We start from the raw sequence: 17613 nt of genomic DNA, 5'->3' as shown, positions 1-17613 counted from the left end.
GAAGTTGAAAATGTCTTCTTCCCCACAGTTGGCCTAGTTTCTCACATGGTCTTGGAAATATTTTCTTTTTTCCATAGTTTTCCTGTTGGTAGAACAGAAACAAAGCATGCAGTGAAGATTACTCAATGTTTATATAGGGTTCCAAAGACAGTAGTAGTTGTCTTTCAGAGCCAAAGATAGTTCTGGGAAGTGCTGTCAGTAGTGAGCCGTGGGTGGCTCATGCCATGTCACACTCCCTCATCCAGTGTATCAATTCCTTGGCACACATAACTCAGTGGGTTTGAGTGTCAAGAAAGGAAAGAAAAATGAGTGGGGAAATGGCATAATTCTAGAATTCTCTAAAGCAATAATTTTTGCTCCTCATCTTTTACCCCCATGGTGATTTCAGAGTTCAGGTGACTTCAGACACACATGTGTACATGCATGCACATATATATGCATATAACATACATAAAATATGTTTATATGTGCATGCACATAAATATACACATGTATATATATGTGAATATAAGTGTATTATAAATATGTCTGTATATTGTATATTTATGTCAAATACTGTTAACCAATTTTTCTTGAATCCTAAAGTCGTTATGGGGGAGATGATGAGGAGCAAAAATTTGTTGCTTTAGGGAACACTAAAAGTATACAATTTCTAATTAATTTTCTTCACTTTTCTGGACACTCAAACATATATATGTGTATTCACGTATATGTATATGTATTTATTATATTATATCATATGTGTATATATTTCTCACAGTTTCTCTGTTCTTTTATTCCATTGTTGCTTTAAAAAAACTTTAAAAAATCTCTCAGTGGAATTAAGTTTGATCACCAAACTATCTCCCTTTTCATTGTCTTCATATTATAAACAGATGCTGTTGTTGTTTTTGTTGTTCAGTTGTATCTGACTCTTCATGATCTCATTTATGGTTTTCTTGGCAAAGACACTAGAATTGTTTGCTATTTCCTTCTCCAACTCATTTTACAGATGAGGAAACTGAAGCAAATAGGGTTAATTGCCCAGGGTCATACAGCTAGTAAGTTTCTGAGGCCAGATTTGAACTCAGGAAGATGAGTCTTTTTGATTCCAAGCCCAGTGCTATATCCACTGTGCCACCTGCCTGCCCCAAAAAGATGCTAATTGTGAAGAAATAAATGAAATTATTTTAAGCCAATTCATGCCAGTAGTACCTTGTACTTAGCCTCTATATTGATAGTAATTGATACAACTTACATATCAATTAAAGATATTTAAGGTATGCAAAGCACTTTAGTAGAGGTGTCTTTGTTGAACAAAAACAAAAACAAATTTAGGTTGTGCATGGTAGCAAAGATTTTAAGATGACTCAGTGTGGTTAACTGCATAGTACACTTTTTTTTTGTAAAAGTTAGAATCAATACTAGCCTGAGCTTTTGACAATAAGCAGTGAATATCATCCTACAAACGAGTCTAAATTCCATCTTGTCTCTCCCCTTCAAACCATTTAATTGAAAGTAGGATAGATAGAAGTGGATCACTACAATAACAGAAAATGCATTATATATAGTGTCTTAGAATGTGGTGATGAGAGCTATCTTTACAGTGGAAAAAACCCCATCAGAGCTAATATATAGCTATGCCTTCAGCAAAATAGAGCACATTGTATTCTACATAGCGGTTCTTCAAAGCCAGCTACAATTTGCCATTAGTACTGAGCACTGTAATAGGTCCAAAGGAATGAGAGTAACATAAAACATAGCTTATATTGAACAAACAGTTTTGGGATTAAAAAGCCTTCGATTTAAAATCTATGCATTTTTTGTTCCTCAACACTTTCAAAACTAGACGTTTGACAACTGACAGATGCAAGATAATTGTTAATTAGTCCGAAATTGCCATCCTCAATCGCCTTAATTGACAGATAGCAGTCTTGAAGACTTGATTTCCTAAGGTACTTTGTATAGGTTATGATACTAAGTTACTCTGGGATAAGGAAGAGATTTAAAATAATTTAGAGAAACAATAAATTAGTTGTGGACAAAAGGAGGAAAGCATTTGTATCTTTTTAATTAACAAATTTTTATTTTCTCTTCCTCTTATGTTTTTCATCCTCCTACCCTAAGGGAAAAAAAGGAAAATGTAAAACCCTTATAACAAATCTGCATAGTCAAGCAAAACAAATTGACGCATTGGCCACATCCACAAATGCATCAGGAAAGGGTATCCTCAATGGTCCTCTGAAATGATGGTTGATCACTGCATTGACCAGAATTCTTAAGTCTCAAAGTTGTTCACCTTTACAATGTTGTTATTGTATAAATTGCTCTCCTCATTCCATTCAACATTAGTTCATACAAGTCTTTTAAGATTTTTTTGAAACTACACATTTCATAATTTCTTGTGGTACAACAGTATTCCATTATATTCTCATAACATAATTTGTTCCCAGGTGATGGCCACATCCTTAGTTTCCTTTTTTTTCCCACTAGAAAAAGAACTATTCTAAATATCTTTGTATTATGAGTCATATGTGTTTTTTAAAAAGGCACTAGAACATAACTTATGCAGGATTCTGGTCCCTGTCAATGAATACTTTTTTAAATGTCTACTGGTGGCTGGAGGCATTCCAAAGCTTCTGCATAATGATATGATAGGTTCTATAATGATGTTCAGAGGAAATAAGACTAAATATTTCCACCCCTAGTTTTCTTCCATTGGTGGTCCACTTTCAGGAGTTGATTTAATTTTATCTAAAATACTAGCATGCAGACAAAAGGGATTGTAAGATTCAAGAAAACTATGAGGCTGTATAAATCATGTTCCCTAGTTAGCAATGGACACATCTTAATAATGGCTGACATCTATAAAGCTCTTTAAAGTTTTGAAGCACTTTATATATTATCTCATTTGTAAGCCCTAGGATAATTATTATCCTCATTTTATATATGTTTCAGAGAGAGCAAGTGATTTACTCTAGGACACACATTTATTAAGTGCCAGAAATAGGATGTAAACTCATTTCTTTCTCCTAATTCCAGTTCCAGCACACTTTCCATTATTCACACTGACTTAGTATAGTCAAAGAAATCTTGCACACACACACTCTACATATATTTTCTACACCCACCATTATGACAAAATAACTTCTTATATCTAAAATATGTCTAAAAAGGGTTGACAATTTTAATCCAGCCTCAGGTTTTCTAGAACCAACACTGCCTGAACATCTAAAGTTTCAAAGTCAGAATCAAGGAGACTGCTGCACAGGCATCTCAGAAACTGATTGTGCTACAAGAGAAAAATGAAAGTGATGGATGAACTAAAATACTGGTCTACCTCAGGGCTAATAAAAAACAAAACACATTTTACCCACCATGTTAATTTCTAAATTCAAGTGTATTGAGATCATTTGTATGGACATTGATGGTCTGTTCTACTCTTCTTTCCATTAGTTAATTTGTCACCTAGTTTAAGAAATGGCTCCAAAGTCAGCAATATGAAGTTTGCTTCAAGAGACTTAAGATCCTGTCAAAGTTTCTCTTCCGACTTTACAAAAAAGGGAATTTGTGCGAATTAAAAATTATCTATCCCTATTACAGCGAGATATTGGTTACTTTTACAAATCTAAGTTTACTCTGAGAGGTCACATGGCATATTAGAGAGAAAGCTCTCCTAAGAGTGTAAGCCTTTCAGTCAACAAATCTTTATTAAGTACCTGCTATGTGCCAAGGTCTGTTTTCAAATCCTGTCTCTGACACAAACTGGCTGTGTAATCTGGGACAAGTGAGTTAATGTCTCAGTGCCTCTGGATAGTCCTCTAAAACTACAAATTGCAGAACAGGTGACAATCTACATTAATTACAATAGTCTTTATACAGCACTTTAAAGTTTGCAAAGAACTTTATCAATATTTCTCATTTTATCCTCATAATAGCTATGATAGGAAGGTGCTGTTATTATCCTTATTTTACCAACAAGGAAACTGAGGCAGACAAAGTAAGTGGTTTGCACAGTGTCACACAGATAGTGTCCAATGCAGCATTTGAACTTAAACCTTCCTAGTACCAGGTCTCATGCTCTTTCCACTGCATCACCCAGAGGGTTCCTCCCTGCACTAAAGAAAATACAACCAGAATAAAAAAAGTTCATTAAAAGTTCATCTTGAAATTCTTGGGCATTATTTGATCACAGGATTGAGAGCTGGAAGGGACTTTAGAGTGCAGGTAATATCTCCTCCATACACACAGATACACACATGCCTCTTGTTTTATAAAAGAGTAAATTCAGGCCTAGAGAGGTGAGGTGATTTGCATATGTCTCATGGTTAGTAAATGATAGAACTAAAACCCAAATTCATATCTTTTGATTCTGTTTCTAAGTGTTCTTTCGGCTATGTGGCTTCTCAGACTATGCTATGTTGACACTTGAAAGTAAGCATGGAGTAGTGATTAGGAAGAACCTGGGTTCAATTCTTTCCTCTGACATATCCTAGTCATGTGACCATGAAGAAACCCTGTCTGTGCCCCAGGCAACTCTCTAAACTGGGGATGGGGAACCTGCTCTAAATCTATAACTTGAATATGAATTGCTAATCTACATCCTTAGAGGTTTGGAACAAATAACAAATACCTGTATTTCTTGGATTGGATGATGAAGGATGCCATTTCACTAGTTTTTAAGAAGATGCCAACCCCAGTCTTATTTAAAACAAAAAATAAATCCATCCCCTTTCCTTTATTTCTTAATTTCAAGCACTGACTTTGACAATGTGAAGGAAATCATTGCTGATGGTATAGAGACTGGGCTTGAAGTCAGAAATCTTTATATGGCTCACAGCTGCCATAGATTTACATGTGAAATATAAACCTCCTTTCCCCCTCCCCTTCCCCATGTGATACATTTGCCTTTTTTTCTCTTTCATAAGACATTCTATAAATTCACAATTGGGCTTGTGATAGGATCAATCTTCTGCCTAGGGAGGAGAAAGGGAAAGAAAACATGGAAGGCTTTCTTATAGAAAGCAAACAAGAATCCATATTATTTGGAATTCCTTCTTCATTTCATACAGTTAATTAGAGGCTAATATAAGTAGGAATTCAATCACTGCCTACATGGTAGTAGAAACAACCATTATGACTGATACATTCAATAGTCAATAAACATTTATTAAATGCCTACTATATGCTAGGAATTTGGTAAGCACTGGGCATACAAATATGAAAAAAAGAAAGTCTTTGCCCAAGGATCTCACAGTCTAATGGAGGAATACAACACTGGAAAGGCTACAAAGAGGCTCGGGGAAGGTCACCCTCCAGAAGTCAAAGATATCCAAAACAAATGCAGCCAGAGAAGTCAAAGACTTTTCTCTAATGTAGCTAAACATTTTGGCATTGTATAAACAGCCCAAATGAAAAGTAACAGTCTGAGCAATTTAAAAGTGTGTGACAAAAAAACAACAAAGAACAACAGGAGACTAGGAAAAGAGGATTATTGAGATTAGTGGTTGGACTAAAAATGTGAACTAGTAGAACTGCTATTTCTTTTCATAAAGTTACATTTAATTGCTAATACAATAGTGAGAAAAGCAAAAAAAAAGATTTCAGCTTAAATGATAAACTAAAGCATCTTTACCAATTAAATACAGAACTTTGATTTCAGAAATCCAAAGGGGGCATGACCACTAAAAAATAAGAATATATGGAAACATTAAATAAAAATAGCATTTTGTTTATAAGATGAAAAACACACAAAGTTAGCCCCTGAAGGATACATTTTGAAAGATGATGCATCTTCTGGGACCAGAGGAATGATGAACAAAAACAAAATTAAGAGACATGGGCTGTGTTGCATTCTGTTTTTCCACCATGTGTTATCTACCCTATAATCAACCAATAATCACTTATTATGTAGCTGATATGTAATTCTGATGTGAGAAGGCTACAGCATGTAACAAATGAGAAATTTCAAATAAGAATAAAGTTAAAATATTATCAAGGAAATGTATGATTGGAAGAGAGCAGTCATAAACTAGCCACGTGGTCAGAGTGAGAATGACAGGAGGACAGTGAAGTGGACTGCAATGGCTCCCTGACCATGTCAGAAGAAAGTTGTTGTATTTCATGTTTCGTAGACACACAATTACAACAGTAAAATACTGATATTAGAAATATGAACCTTTGTTTCTGGGAGAAGCTTGGGGCCATTAAAAGAGCTTAGCAATTTCCTAAAGCTAATCCTCCTTTTCTTTTGTTTAATTTTCATTCTAACTCATTGTCCGTTTGTGCTGTCTGCTTCAGTTTTACTTAATGATGAACAATCATTATATATATTTCCATCTAATTGCATATCTTAGTCTGGGCAAAAGATATTTTTCATTCATTTGATCTTTCCTTTATGGATAGTCAGGCTTAAGTCTTTTGAGTAGTATTGATATCTTCTCTGTGGCTCTGCAATGTTCTGCAGTTTGATGTAAGTAGCCCAATGTCACTGGAAAACAGAAGCAATTAGAAGTATTCTCTATCCTCAGAGAATCCCTCTTCCACCTGGATTCTGTGCTGCATAACCTCACCACAGTAATGACCTTTGGTGAATATACCTCTCCTGGTTTGATGCACTCCCTGATGTTTATGATCAGAAGGTTGTTGAGTAAGATTTTTTTTTTTAATTTTCAATTATTTGATGAAGGGATAGGTGACTGTTGGGAACAAGCCTTCAAGCTAACATTTTGCTCTATTGAATTCAGTCATAATCAACAAACAATAAGCTCAGTAGAATCTTTTGTTCCCTAAGTCTTTCAGTCACTTGAAAGATGGAAAAAAAAAAAGTGGTCTGTTGTAGAATATTATTTGTGAAATCTTGACCGTTGCCTACTAATATTTTCACTGAGGATGCCTTCAATGTGTGTGGAGGTGATTATGTATAGATAGGAAAGTGGGCATATAGGTTGGTAAAAGTTGATGACTGTTACTTTGTTTTATTAATGAGGTCTAAGATTTCTTTACTATCCTTTTGTTATCTTCAATTCCTTGAGATTCCTTAAAAACAATCCCTCAATACTCTTGTAATTGTGTTTCCTCCAGCACAAGTCTGTTGCATATATTCAGTCCAATCTAACTGCTTTTCCCATCTGTTCTCTTCAGAGACATCTTTATCTATCTACAATCACATCCAGAACTGTGATTTGATAGAACAAATACAATAGCTGTATTGTATTTAATGGCAAAAAAGTTTATGTATATAATACATATGTATATATACATATTAGATAAACACACATGCACATACATGAGTGAAACTTCTATAAAAATATTATAATTAGTAGTCCTGTAATTTCTACCATCCATTATACATTTTTATGATATTAATAAGAGCAATGCATTCTATCTATATAGTATGTCATACTTTTAAATGTAATTTAATGTACATTATCTTATTTGATCAATATATTTTGAGATCCTCCAGGGATGGATATTACAGGAAAGCAAAGCATGAAAAGAACATATCCTGTCCCCGCAGCAAGATTTTCAGTAAAACTTCTCAGAAAATATTTTCAAAAATTAAGGAAATTTCCCTCCCATCACTTAAATTATTACTTTTAAAAATCTCCTTTCAGATTTAGGGGCCTATTAACTTGAACCAAAGGCTAACCAAGGTATTTTTAAATCACAAAATGTTTAACAGCATGATATACAATTTCAAGGGTGAAATGATAAAGTTCCACTGACGTGAAAATATTTCATTTATGAAAATAGCATAGTCTTAGTTCTGTACCCTGTAAACTATGAATTTAAATGAGGAAAGTTTTTTTTGCCAACTTAATTTAAGAGCAATGCAATGATTTCCTAGTGTCTAAATCATCCCAGTAGCTAGAAGTTTTGTAAAAAGTACTTACCTTTTTTTTATTCAGAGCTTAAGCTATCCTGAAAAGACAATTTTTGACTAGAAACTTAAAGTTCTGTGTGTAGTCCTTTGAATTAGGTGGAACTGGTTGGAGAATCGGCTCCATTTCATTAGCAAACTCTTTAGTTTCAAGGATGTTTTTATTATTGGTCCTATGCAAGAAACACACACACACACACACACACACACACACACACACACACACACCAGAAAATATTTAGGATGACTAAGTTCAAGAATGATAGTAGTGTTATCCTTTTGTTCATTCTGCACTACAAGTTTTCTTATGATTTTTAGGTCTTTTCATGATAAGGATTAAAATGATGCTTTTTTTTTAGTATCCATTTATCAATTTCAAAAGAAAGTTCTTTATGGATATGCAAGTTATGCCTTGTCTCCTATAATTACTCCATCATTTTTTCTACTTCTCCCTTTTCAGTAGGTGCTCATAAATTTGGGATAGAAAAAGCTGCAATGTTGTGTTCTACTTTTAGTTCCTCTCTAGAGGCATAAAGTGCCAGGAAATATATGCAAATAATTTAATTTTAAACACTTAATAAACAGTTAATTCTCAAGATACCCTATGTCATATGCAAATTAAGTGATAAAATTAATATTGAAGATGATGAAACTGAAGTCTTGGTGAAATGGTGTGTGTGTGTGGAGGGGCAAAGGCTCAGAAAAATCCATTGAATCAGCAGCAAATTTGTAAAGAATCATATTTGATTGTTTGAGCTCATAATTAGAGTTATAAACCACTAAAAGTGAAGTATAGATGCTAGAACTCTGAATGATTTCAAGGCATCAGTAGAGAAAAAATGAAGATCCCTCTCTTCATTTGGTGGCATATATCCCAGACCTTTCTCTTAGACCATTGACATAAGTTCTGGACTTTAAAAAGCGTTATGAGCTCTGAGATTTTATATACTCTGAGAGAAATCTATAAGTAACAATGATTATTTTTATGCTCATAATACATTTCATCCTAAAAATCCCCCCATCAAACTATTTGGAAAAACTGTTGGAACATATCTCTTTGCCTGAAAAGAGGTAAGCTTCTGTTTTAGCAGAGCTAACTTTGCATAGTTTAGGTCTCCTGGAAGTATACAGTCCCCAAAGATATAACATGTGGTGGGTACTGTGAGGGACACTTTTTGATATTTTTATAAGTGATTATTTTAATGAAAAATCCATCTCTCTATGTCACATGTCTTTATTTTATAATGTCAAGCAACAATAACAATTAATGTCCAGAATAATGAAGGTGATAGACCCTCTGGATTCTGCCTTGGTCAGGCCACATATGTAGGCTTGTGCTCAGTTGTGGGCAACACATTTTAGAAAAGCCTTGTATAAAACTGGACAGTGTCTAAAGGAGGGTGAGCAGGGGGTTGAAATGCTTCAGGATTATGTCATTTGAAGATTGATTGAAGAAACTAATGTGTAATCTTCTCCAGGCTGCACACTGTACTTTCTCTATTCTACCCCAGAAATCTCTTCATTTGGAAGCTTACTGCAACCAAGGAATTTACACATTAGAAATAACTTTCACCCTTGAGGTCTCTCCCTCTGATTGGATGGCTCCCCCAAGAATCTCCATTTAAGGAGGGTGTCTAGGTCAGTCATGTCTTAATCAGACCAGGAGAGGTGTGCTCACCAAAGGTCATCACTGCAGTGAAGTTATGCAGCACAGGGTCCAAGTTGAAGAGGGCTTCTCTGGGGATAGAGAATTCTTCTAATTACTTCTGTTTGCCAGTGACATTGGGCTACTTACATCAAACTGCAGAACATTGCAGAGCCATAGAGAAGATATCAATACTACTCAAAACTAACTCAAAAGAGTTAGGCCTGGGACTGCTAGGTAGCACAGTGGATAGAGCACCAGCTCTGGAGTCAGGAGGATCTGAACTAATGAAGAAATAGCTTGAGGTGAACAGGTTTTGTGACTGGAATTTCACAATAGGCACATAAATGGTGCAAGAAGTTTTCCCCAAAAACTTGGAAAGACTTACATGAACTGATGCAATGTGAAGTGAGCAAAGTCAGGCGAATATTGTACACAGCAACAGCAATATTGTACAATTAATAACTTTGAATGACTTAGCTATTGTTGGCAATACAGTGATCTAAGACACGCCCAAAGGGGCCATGATGAAAAATGCTATCCATTTCCAGAGAAAGAACTGATGGAGCCTGAATACAAATCAAAGCATACCATCTTTCTTTCTTTCTTTCTTTCTTTCTTTCTTTCTTTCTTTCTTTCTTTCTTTCTTTCTTTCTTTCTTTCGGTCTGTGTTTTCTTTTATAACATAATTAATATGGAAATATGTTTTGCATGATTTCACATATATAACCTATATCAAATTGCTTGCTGTCTTAAAGAGGAGGCTGGATGGAGGGATGGAGAGAATTTAGAACTCAAAATTTAAAAAAAATGAATTTTAAAAATTATTTTTACATGTAATTGGGAATTTTTTAAAAAAAGAAGCTTTTGCCATGTTAGGAAGTATACCTTAACAAGACTCTAATGCTGGCTCATCCACCCTTGGTATCTCAAGTGAAGCAATATGATCCTAAATGGAATGATGTATTTAGTGGGATTGCATTAATATTAACACTGATTTGACTAGAACAGACTAGAATCTTCTTAAGGACAAGGAATGTATCTTAAACTTCCTTATATCCAGTGCAGCACCTGGAACAGTCTTTTAAATGTAGTAGAAACTAAAAAAATTACTTGTTGATCTGAATGCCTACTTGGCTTTCAATTACCTTATACACTTATAATTGGTAAGACTTTTCTTGTTCTATAGGAACACTAATCAGGGGTTACATGATCATAGCCTGAGAAATATAGGGTACCAAGAAGACAAACCGGATCTCAAGATGAGTATAATGTGACCCCATTCTTCCTACCCCCTAATAATTTGTAAGATTATTGAAGGAAATGACACTTTGGTGGGATCCCTGAGTCAGATCAGAAAATATTGCCTTACTTTAGTTATGGAAATTGACAGATATTAAGGCTATCAGGAAAAATCCCTGATTTTATCAGAACTAATCTTGGCAAAAGGGGTTTACCCTTTTTAACAAATAGAAAATTCCAGAGAGAGGACAGAGACAAATGAAAATCCAATACTCTGAGAATAAAAGCTCCCAGATTTCCTTCAAACAGGCAAAACAAAGGGATATTGGAATGCCTGAGGCTATCTTTGACCCACAACCAGGTATACATAGTACTAGACAGGTCTCTGTGCTTGGCCGTCTTGAACTTTTATATTTAATTTTGAGCTACTCTTGATATTAGATTCCTGATCCTTTTGGACATCTTGAACTAGATGTACCACAGACATCTCAAATCCATATGTTCAAAACAGACTTTATTATCCTTACTCACAAAATACTTCCCTTAAATTGAGAGGATGCCCATCAATTGGGGAATGGCTGAACAAGTTGTGGTATATGAATGTAATGGAATACTATTGTGCTATAAGAAATGATGAACAGGCTGACTTCAGAAAAACCTGGAAAGACTTGTATGGTTTGATGCTGAGTGAAGTTAGCAGAACCAGAAATAACAGCCATGTTATGTGATGACTAATATTGACAAACTTAACCCTTCTCAGCAACACAAGGATCTAAGACATCCCCAAAGGCATCGCGATGGAAAATGCTATCCACAAAGAAGAAAGAACTATGGAGTTTGAATGCAGATTGAAGCATACTATTTGCTATTTTTTTCTTCTGTTGTATTTTGTTTCCTCTTTCTGGTGGTTCCTCCTATTGGTTCTAATTCTTACTTACAACATCACTAATGTGAAAATTTGTTTAATAGGAATATATATATATATATAATATATATATATATATATCCTATATCAGATTGTGCACCATCTTGGGGAGGGAGGTGGGAAGGGAGGGGGAGAAAAATTTAAAACTCAAAAGCTTATGGAAGTGATTGTTGATAATTCAAAATAAATTAATAAAAAAATGAAAAAAAAGAAAGAAAGCTGTGATAAAATAATACTTCCCTTTTCCAAACTTTCTGTTACTATCAAGGATACCACCATCCTTCAAGTGACCCAGGCACCCCAAACATCTAGTCACTTGCCAAATCTTTTCATTTCTAACTTCACAGCATTTCTTATAAATGTAACCTTCTTTCTACTCATGCAGCCACCAACTGAGTTTAGGTCCTCATTCACCTGGACTACTGCAATAGTTTTCTAACCAGTCTCTCTGCCTCAAAATCTTTCACCACTCTAGTCTATCCTCCATTCAGCTGCCAAATTGATTTTTCTGAAACATAATTTTCACCACGTCAGTCCTCTGCTCAATGGATTTCAGTGGCTCCCTATTATTTTCAAGCTCAAATAAGGCCCCTTTTTGCCTTTCCAATTTTTTGACATACAATTTCCCTCCATGTACACTGTAATTCTGGTACATTGTCATACTTGCAGTTCTTGAATGGTACACTCTTATCTCCTGTCACATCACTTTTGCATGATCAGTCTCCAATGCCTAGAGTGCTCTGCCTCCTTACCTCTGCCTCTGTTTCCCTGACTTCCTTTAAAAATCAGCTCAAATATGACCTCCTATAGTAGGACTTTTCTGGTCCCCACAGCTCCTAATGCTTTCCACTCTCAAATTACTTCCCATCTACTCTGTATATATCATATATTCTCTTAGTTATGGCTATGTTATTTCCCCCATTAGAATGTAAATTCCTTTATGAGTAAGCAGTTCTCAAAGGAAGACTATTAAGTCATGCAAAAATATTCCAAATATTTATTAATTAGATAAATGCCCATTAAAGCTACTTTGAGGCTCCACTTCAAACCCATCAGATAGGCAAAGTTCACAAAAAAGGAAAATGATCAATGTCAGGTATATGAATGCATTGTTGTCAAGTTGTGAATTGGTCTAGTCATTCTAGAAAGCATTTTGGTACTATGCCCCAAACTCACTAACCAATGCGTCTACTAGATCTATAGTGCATATCTACTAGATCTATAATCCAAAGAGAACAAACAAAGGGGGAAAGGACCTATATGTACAAAATATTATAGTTCTTTTCATAGTGGCAAAGAACTGGAAACTAAGGGTGTGCCCAATAATTAGGGAATGGTTGAACAAATCATGGTAAATGAATGTAATGTAATACTACTGTGCCATGAGAAATGACAAAAGGGATGACTTCAAAGAAACCTGAGAAAATGTGTGTGAACTGAGGCTGAGTAAAGAAAGCAAAACCAAGAAAACAATTTATACAACAATAACTACAATATAAGGATAAGTAATTTTGAAAGATTTAAGATCTCTCATTAATACAATGAACAACCATGATTCCAGAGAACTGTTGATGATCTAAGCTACCTACATCCTGGCATAGAAGTGATATATACATGATGTAGAATGGGACAGACATTCTTGGTCATGTACAGTGTGAGAATTCACTACTATGTGGATTTGTTATAAGGACGCCTATTTGTATCCTGAACTGGTAACCTGACTTACCATCTCTGTAGGCTAGTATTTTCTTGACAAATCTGCTTCTTTTATTTTTATAATGCAGAGACATTCTGCCTCAGGGCCATGGCCTCTGCCAGTGGAGTCAGAATAAACAATGGGATCCGGGGCCTCTGTGGTGTAATGGGGAGGGGAAGAGGGAGTTATAAGGGAAGCAAGCAAAATGTCAGGGCAGGAAGGATGGTCCAAGGCCAGAAACAGGAAGCTTCAAACTAGATAAACTGGAACATATATACTATCCAGAGGGGAGGGCCAGAATCAAAGCCAATAGAGTTCCAACATTATAATACTGAAAGGGTAGAGTCGATATCCAAACTCAAGAGTTAAAAATTGGGTATGAGACTGATACAATGTTGGTGAATCTGTGAATTAGCATAAACATTTTTGGAAAACATTTTGGAAAAATGCAAATAAATGGACTAAAATGTCCATATCATTTGACCCAAAAATTCTACTACTAGGCATATATAGCCCAAGGACGTAACAGATAAAAAACAAAAGGCTCCATATGCATCAAAATATTTATAGGAACTCTTTTTGTGGTAGCAAAAAATTGGAAACAAAGTAGATGCCCATTGATTGGGAAATGGAAAAATAAATTATGGTATATGAGCATAATGGAATATTACTGTGTTGAAGAAGTGATGAATATGATGGATTCCATGAGAATCATGGAATGACTTACATGGACTGATGCAGAGTTAGGTAAGCAGAGCCAAAAAAAATCCAATATGCACAATGATCACAACAATACAAATGCAAAGAACCACAAAACAATTGAAAATTAATGTTGCAAAATTACAAAGACCAAACATGATCCAAAAGAAGAAATATGAGAAGATACTTCCCCACCTCCATTGCAAGGGTTGGAGGTTCACAAGCATGGGATATTGTATATATTTTCAGATTTTTAAAAGCATATATTGATAAATTTTACTTTTGTTTTTTTCCTTTTCTTCCTCTTTTATATTAAAAAAATTCTCTATAATACAATATAATTTGCTGGGGTAGTGGGATAAATAGAGAAATATAAGCCATGTAAAAATAAAAAGATAAAAATTTATTTTTAAAATGTAAAATTATAAAGAACAAGCATATCCCCAAAGAAGAGATATGAGAAGACCTCCCCCCACCAACTTCTTTGCAGAGGTGGGAGGTTAACAGAAGTGGAACATTATACTGTTAGAATTTTTTATTGTGTACTGATCAGTATTGATAGGATTTTCCTTTCCTAAAAATTCTTAGTTATATGGGATGATTTTTTTTTGGGAGGGAGAGTGATACAACAGGGAATTTAAGTGATATAAAAACAGAGATAGCAACAAAATACATACATACATACATACATACATACATATATATATTATATAATTTTTTATTATACTGGAAAAGAGTATCCTGCTTCTAATCCTACATTACCCAAATGGCAAGTGTTCGGTCTCTTTTTTTTTTTTTTTGCTAGTGTTGAGTAATTACTACTTAGAAAGTGGATCATATGTGGAACAGGAAAGATGGTAGCAGGACTCCTAGTGGTTGATGTACTCATCTTCATATGCCAATTTACTTCCCCAGTCAGTGTCTTCTCAGTGGTCTGATTCCATTGTATATCAGATTTTGGGGGGCTCATCCCAAAGTCATTTCCATGAAGTTAGCAAGGGAGGAGTCCAGGTCATTCTAGGATTGTCCCACTGTGCTGGCTGGCAGTAACTTCTTTGTGCTCCTGAGCAGATAAGGCTTGTGGCACTGTGATGTTATTGTTTGTAGCTCTGTACTCAGAGACCACTGACTTTGTTCAAAACACATAGTCAAAATCCACAGAAACTTCTAAAGGGGTAGAACTCAAAAGAGCTGACAGAGTTTGGTTTGCTCCCCAACTTTGGTTTGGTTTTGTAGTGTTTTGTGGGTTCAAAATAAAGGAAGGCTCAAAACCAAAGAAATCACCAGAGATATTGGCCAGACGAGTATAGGCATCACGGGGGCAAAAAGGTCTACATGAAGAGAGGCGGCCATGCTTTTCCCTGCTAAAATCCTCAGAGACTCAGGTACAGGGGCAGAATTGGGGACCACTGGAATTTCCTTTAAATGTTACTTCTTCAAGACATTCAGTCTTGCCTGATCTTCAACCAACATCCATTTCTTCTGATTCTTGCCCATTCTCTCAAAGGCCTTCTGGGTGCCTATAATTGTGCACATAGCACTCAATAGGTTGTTTGCTCTGAAAGCTGCCCAAAGCTCCTCAGTCCTGTGACCTTCCAAAGAAACTATATGTTGTTCTAGTATTTTAAAGAGGTTCCTTGCGGCCTCAGTAAAATCTGGAATATCAGCTTGATCAATGCCAACTTGCTCAGCAACTTTTAGGAACTCCAACAATGGCCATTTTCCCCAGGAATTATTTTTAACTCTCCAGCTCTTCTTTGCACTTGTTCTTCTTCATGTCAAAGTACTTTTCAAGTAGGTTAATAATCCCTTCATTGTAGTCCACAAACAGCTCGAAGTAATCCTTAATGAGGTGTATGAAGGCCGAACTGATGACACCATTAGTGAGTTCATTGAGATGCACATCAAAATCAAGCAGAATGTTGAGCTGGTTCTGAATAACTTGAAGGGCTTTCAGGACCTTGTCAGTACTCTTGGTCCTCATGACTCCATCGGGCCCTCTCTTCATTTTGGTGAAGGCAACTGCTACCAATCTATGTGAAAGGGCTTTTTCATTCAAGTATCTGCCATATTACCCGATGAAAGTAGATGTATCATAACCCTGTATGACACTTTTATCCAGGAAGTTGGTTAAGTTGAACAGAATATTTTGTCATGCAAGTACTGTATGAAATGGTCATTGCTGTACATCATGAGGTGGTAGGTAGTGATCAGAGCCTCAAAACTGACCAATCAGCTGCTGTTGGCTGTGCAGGGATGTGTTGGCCCTTTGTGATATGCTCATGGTCATCTCATTTGTGTACTGGATTGGGTAAATCCAGTATGGGTATTTTTGTTTGGGCCCCAACATTTCATGAGTGCTTGCCTTGCAGACAGCTTTGGCCATAAATGACTCTGTGAGGCTGTGCTGTGCAGCTGTGATCTGGTGGGTGAGTGACTGACCTGACATTGTGACTAACTGCCCAGTGCTAGTCCAGGGTATCTCCTGCTGGGTGGTGGGTCAGGGCTGGGCTCAATAAAATATATTTTAAAAATTCAGATGTGGTTCTGATATATAGGAATTTTTAAGGAGAATCAAGGTAAGTATTCAATTCAACAGAATAAACATTTATTAAGTACCTACTGGATGCCAGTCACTGTGTTAATCACTAAGGATACAATAATAAAAAGAAAGACAATTTCTGCCCTCAAGGGGCTTACAATATAATGAGGGAAGACAACATACAAAAGGAAGCAGGAAAATGGGCATGGGAGAGTGGGCAAAATACCAGGGGGTACCTGGCAGTAGGGCATCTTTTTCTGGGGAGTTAAAACCAGACAGAACATCAGATGCAAATTGGAATGAGCTGAAAGTCCAGTCTTCTCTCTACAAAGGAAGGCACTGGAAGGGGTTTAGTACTCCACTCTCCAGCCCTCCATTCAGAGGGGAGAGGAGGCTGAGAAAGTTGATGTCAATCAAGGCTTGAGTTAGCAGCATAGTAATAAAATTAGAAGTAATGAGCTTATTCTGAGGCGTGGAGTGGTGGTGGTGGAATTTTGTTCTGTGGAGTTGAAACCAGGTGGAGCAGCAGATGTAAAGTAGAGTAGATCAATGACCTTGCTCTGCAGACTTCTCAGGAATTGCTTACTTGAGGATTTCTTACATTGGAATTTATCAATAGCCACACATACCATGAATTATAATGGGCCTTTGAGAACCTACTTTGCATCAAGGCTACCAAGATATAGCTCCAACAATTGTGTCAAGAGAATGACCCTATTTCAGACTATATTATTACTTTCTGAGTATACATTCAAAAATTTTGCATATACATATATGCATCCTAATTATTTGTTTCTCCTGGTAATATATAAATTCATTAAGAGTAGGAATTATTGCATTCTTTTACTGCATTTTATTACTGCATTCCAGCACAATGCTTGACACTTAATAGGTACTTAGTAATTGTTGATCTATTGTAATGATCCTGTCATAATGAAACAAATTCAGAAAACATTATGTAATCCTATTTGGGATAAGCTCACAACAACCCTGCTGGCCCTAA

At 35.8% G+C, this 17613-nt stretch overlaps 1 pseudogene; it reads right to left on the bottom strand.

Moving 5' to 3' along the window:
- LOC114023057 overlaps positions 1-16517 on the bottom strand; it is a 35366-nt pseudogene extending 18849 nt beyond the window's left edge.
- Between the last annotated feature and the right edge of the window lie 1096 nt (positions 16518-17613).

The sequence above is a fragment of the Vombatus ursinus genome, unplaced genomic scaffold, assembly GCF_900497805.2.
Source record: "Vombatus ursinus unplaced genomic scaffold, bare-nosed wombat genome assembly UNPS02014816.1, whole genome shotgun sequence".
NCBI classification, from domain to species: Eukaryota; Metazoa; Chordata; class Mammalia; order Diprotodontia; family Vombatidae; genus Vombatus; species Vombatus ursinus.
Note: the sequence above shows the minus strand (reverse complement) of the source record. Positions and strands in the feature narration are given on the sequence as shown.